The following is a 5,207-nucleotide window of genomic DNA, read 5'->3' as shown; positions in this document are numbered from 1 at the left end:
AGTACAACAATTGAATGTAGACAAGAAAAAAAAAATGCATAGCTGGGGTGTATGACTAAAAGAAAAAAAAAAAAAAGAGAAAGCCCACAAAGCTGAAGAACAAAAGTTATTCCAATTGGAAGCGAGTCGCAAATTAGTAAAGATATATATATATATATCCTTATTATTATTTTTAGCGTCGATGTCCATTAAAATAAAAATATCGTCAAATACTTCTGCACACAAGAGGTGTGGGCAAGAGAAGCAAACAGTCATGAAAAGCGTTCCTACTCTCCATGGGGAGAGTGAGCACGCCACAGCAAAAAAAAAAAAAAAAAAAAAAAAAGCGAGAAAAACCTTCTGGGCGCTGGCAGAATTTTAAGTTTCTCAATAATAGAAACCAAACCAGATAGGAATAAGAAAGAAATGAATGGAATAAGAATCGATTCACCACATTCCCAAGGTTTAACACCTAGTAAGTGTATATTTATATAGACATGTCATCCGTTAGCCTCAATCGTGCCCCCGCTCACTCTATTCGGATAAGAAATATATTTATATTTATTACTTACGGAGTGGAGGACTTTGGGGTCCTGCAGCCACAGGACACCGCCGCTTCCCCTCGCCAAGTCCTGAATTGTAAAAACACGACCGCGCGGTATGCCGTCTGCGCGGTTGTCTGCAGACCGCACGTAGGCAAAGGATGCCTGTATTCCGCGTGAGTCAAAAAAACTCATATGTCCGTCGCAGCTCCCACATCATGGTCTGTGATTTTGAGCTGCCTTTATTCGCCGCTCCTTGCAGCGAAGTGCTGTCTACCCAAACGTCCACGGTGCGTGGCAAGATGTCGGAAAAAGCCGACACGGCAAAGCGTACCGCGCGCGCCTCGGCCTGCATGATGAGAAAACGCTTCCTCTTCCATTTTCCTCCGGCAATTTTAACGTCGCCGGAGCTGGAATGAAAACGGCTCCTCATCCATGGAGCGACGGATCCGTGATGATGGCGGCCGATGCCTTTTCCGTGGGATTGATGTTTCGCCGACGATTATTCTCGCTGATGTGTCGCAATCCCTCGCCCAAGCCAACCGCTGCCGGCGGAAGGTTCGCCGGGGATGTCTCCTGCACCATCCCCCGGTCAAGTGCGGATAATCGTCGTCGCGCTGCCTTGTTGAAAAAGTGGCAGTCACATAAACGCTTGCCCAAAATGGCCGCCACGTACAAAAAGCGTGACGCCATACCTCCATTTCCGCGATGGTTAAAGATTTGAGCGACGGCATGGCGTGCACAGACCGGACAAACTTCTCACTCAGAAATACCGCACGGTGAGTATGATCAAACTGCGCCCCCGACGAAGGTGTACTGCGTGGCGCCCGATTCGCTGTCCTTCCCCATCGTGGCGTGACGGCCGTCCGCATTACGAAGCAGTTTGGCCTCCCACGATGTCGCATCGCTTTTCGACTCTGCGGTGCGCATATTATCGATCCAAACGTCGATACGCACCAACGAAGATGCGTCCCAGAGGCGGTGAACCACCGTCGTCACCTCGGCAACTGCTAATAATAATCTGGAGAACTTCTGGGCTGGCCTTGCATCCTATTGGGGGCCGCGTGGGCTCCACCAGCGTGCCGTCCTCCACGCAGAATCGAAAGGGATGCCGAGTCTCCCGCGGTAAAAAGAGTTGAAAAAAGACGCCTTTAATTCCAGGCAGAAAGCGGCCTCAGCCATCACAGGCGGCGAATAATGGGAAATGCGCAAAAAAGGAACATGAGCCTCGGAAGGGTCGTGTCTGTTCTTGTCGCGCGGCCCCGCGATCCATCGTCGTCGCAAACCGGCGGTTTTCTCCTCCACAAACAAACGAAAAGGGTATTATCAATCCATCTGTTATCGCAGAATAGGCGTCCTCAATTGTTCCCACTTAATTCAATAATCGCGCGTCGTCGACTGGAATCCTCCGTGGGCTTTCGTCTGATGTGGCGGAGGGCTGGGGAAAAGGGGAACCGCCCGACGTGTCCTTGTCGCGAGTCTTGTGATTGCGGCGGGGTGATGATAAAAACCACGGAAAACACGCTCCTCTGCTGTCAGCCAGGATTCCTGCCCTTCCGCAGTTTTCCCCTCACACCAACGCGGCCAGCAACGACGCCTGAGCCAGCGTTGTGGCGCGCTTCCCCGAATATCGCGCTGTGTTCTTTGAAGAAGAACGGCTCACCGTCATCCGCGCAAGTCGGAATGCAACCCGTCACTTCCATTCGGCCCGGCTGCGGGTAAATTGATCCGCCTCTTCCTTTTTAAAGGGCGCGTCCGCTTCGTCTCCGATTGCGCCGCGATTTTTTGCAACCCCAGAACCGCCACGCCCAGCGGAGTTCGATTAATTTGCGACATGGGCCGCGGCATCCTGGCGTCCTGCGGTCGGGTCGGTGGCGCCACGTCGTCGGTTGCCATCGAAAAGGCCGCGCGGCTCGCCTCTTTGTTCGGCTGTTCGCGTGTGCGGCGGAGGGTTGTGAGGCGCCCGCCGGCGACCTTCTCCGCTCCCACGCCGACGTCGCAAACAATTCCCGAGCCACCTTGATCGCCCTCCTCATGACGCCGGCCCGAAGCGGGGTGCCGGAGCGCCGTCGCACCACAGTCGGGCTCCGTTGGCGAACAAGCCCCGTCGCCCTTCTCGGCGATTGCGTCGGGCAATTTGAAATATCGGGTGGAGGTTCGGCGCGACGCCTGCGCGGGACGGCGGGTGGTGGCGGCATGGGTGGGGCCGCCGCCGTTGTTGACGGCCGTCCGCGTCGCAATTGATTCCTTCTGGCCGCGCCTCGGGCTTTGCGTGCGAGCGCCTCGCGCCCACAAATGCGACGCCGCTGACGTCGCACGGTCGTTGTGCCCCTCCCCCCCGTTCCGCGAGAGGCCGGGCTGCCCTCGCAAAGGCGTCGGCTTCATGAACGGCGGTGTGAAGTCGGGCGCGCTGTTTGGAGAGCGGGGTGTTGGGGTCCGACGCCGTCATGAGCTGCGTCCGGAATGCCTGCAGTAAGGCTCGGCCAAAATCCAAGAAACGATCGGCGGGATCGCGCTCCGCTTCCAGCGCGCGCGCACGTCCACAAAGCCAAACTGCCAAAGGGAGGTTCAGCCTGGCCGCCCGCCTGGTGCCAATGATTTTGTGCGCCCCGGAGGTCGACAACGACTCCGGAAACGCCCTCATTCCACACACGTGCGGCCCGAGAGGTGGCGTCGAACGCGCGAAAACTTCGTTCCGCTTCTTCTGTGACAGAATGGGCGTCCGAGGGGAGGGTGTGAGAGGGCAAAGGCAATGGAGGGATAGAAACGCAGTCTCCCAAAATTGCCCTGCGACGAATGGGGAATAACCCACCGTCTCTCGTCCGCCGGGCTTCGTCGGGCCGTGCGTGGCGGCGCGCCCCCAACCACCAAACGACGCGTTGGACGCTGCGGTTGTTTGGTGACACCATCTCCGGTCGTATTTTGACGCGTGACAGGTCCATCTGCCGGGCCTCTCCGAGAGGTGGGAGCTTCTTCCCTGCCCGCCGTCTCCGCCTCCCGCGCGGCTCGCTGAGCTTCTCTTGCGCTAACGCGCGCCTCTCGTTCCTGTAGTTGGGCGCGGGTCGCCTCCAACTGCTGTTCGCGTCCGGCGACCGCGCATTCTAGCTTCGCGCGCCGATAGGCTATTATGCGCCTCTTCCGCCCGCGTGTGAAGCTCGGTGTTTCGATCCCGCGCGCCCGCGATGGCATAGGCGTGGTCCGTGCCCCAGCGCTCCCCTTCCGCGAGGATGGGCCCTCGATGGACCCCCAACTCCCGGGCCGCGCCCGCACGATGGGCAGGAGCGATCGGGTCCCAAAATGTGGTACCTGGGGCGCCCGGAGATTCGCAACATGTCCTGTAAGGCCCGAATCCGCCCAGGGTTTGGTGGTGGGTCCCGAAATCCATGCGCAAGTCTGTCGTTGAGGCGGCCGCGGTTAACGTCGCATCCGAATTCCCGGTTTCATCAATGAAGGTGAGCTGCGCCTGGACAGCGCCATGTTGGCGTACCAATTCTGAATGTCGGGCGCCAATATCGCTCCACTCGGAGGCCGTTTAATAGGAACCATCGCCATTTCCTTAAGCCAACCTCGCTGTGTCTGTAAATTTAAAAAATAATTGTCTGGCCTCTATCGGTTCCCTGATCCCCATAAATTCGTGTTCTTCCCAAATTTATAAGATAGGAAGGGTGTCGCAAAGGAGTGGGTTCATTTTATCAGGATATATATTAGGTTAATTCAGCCAGCTCTCCTGCAACCATTCTCTTCACAAGCTCCTAGAAAAAGTTATAAAACGATAAAATATTCACGGTGAAATTTCACTATAAACACAATGCGCGAATCGCCCTAATTATTTCCTCAATTTTCTCCCCCATCATTTTTTCTACAAGGTTATTGTATTTTCATTTCTCGGATTTTACTTACAAAATCAGGTGTTAACACGAACTGGTATTGGTGTACCTTTCCGTTCCAGAACACCTCGCTATTTCACGGCTTTCAGCGTCTCTCACACGATTGGGATTAACGACACCACATTTCTGCCATTTTGTTATCCTTTTGCTGCCTGCGTGTTGTATATAAATAATATCCCACGACAATTCTCGGGAAAAATCCTCCCAACCATTAAAATATGCCACCAGCTACTCAGTAAACTGCTTCACAGTGCTTGTTTTGGTGCTATGCGTACTAGCTGTAGCCATCTGCAGCCCAACCGGCGTCTTCCGCGGCGAATCAACAAAGAAAAAGTCCTCCACCAAAGGAAAGTTTATGACAAATGGTATGTACAACAATCGGTACTTTAATTTTGCCTCACAGAAGGATTCTTAAATGAACCCAATTCATATGAATTGGCTTCATACCCTCTAGGGTTTGATTTCATCACTGATTCCTTTGCGTTTCTACGTGTTGGCGGCCTCAGCTCGTTGAGTTCATCTACTATTTCCCCAAGAAAATCCTTAATTGTGAATGCTTCCAAGGCGTACTTTTCCAAAACTTGTGACGCAAAAATACACCTCGACCCCGATAATAGCTCCAAAAAAAAATTCTCACTCATTACGTTTCCCGAAAATAGTGCGGTATTCGACGCCGAAGGCAAACAGATATTGGTAAGTTCAGAATGTCCTCAACACCACCTTCTCCTCTTGCTCGGAAAATCCTCACAAGTTTGTGGGACGAATCCTCAGAATTCTATGTCTCCGCGTTGCCCCCGTG

At 53.9% G+C, this 5,207-nt stretch overlaps 1 pseudogene, besides 6 other annotated features; it reads right to left on the bottom strand.

The window, feature by feature from the left end:
• Positions 1-1,218: a sequence feature (heterozygous, Esmeraldo-like haplotype).
• Positions 301-325: a microsatellite.
• Positions 513-4,275: a mobile genetic element.
• Positions 533-595: a mobile genetic element.
• Positions 1,219-5,207: a sequence feature (areas not merged during assembly with more than two copies in the genome that could not be assigned to a particular haplotype).
• Positions 4,108-4,275: a mobile genetic element.
• On the bottom strand, positions 4,336-5,207 carry Tc00.1047053503951.10 (annotated as a pseudogene; the record flags this gene model as incomplete).

This window comes from Trypanosoma cruzi, genomic scaffold, assembly GCF_000209065.1.
Source record: "Trypanosoma cruzi strain CL Brener 1047053517067 genomic scaffold, whole genome shotgun sequence".
Classification (NCBI taxonomy): Eukaryota; Euglenozoa; class Kinetoplastea; order Trypanosomatida; family Trypanosomatidae; genus Trypanosoma; species Trypanosoma cruzi.
Note: the sequence above shows the minus strand (reverse complement) of the source record. Positions and strands in the feature narration are given on the sequence as shown.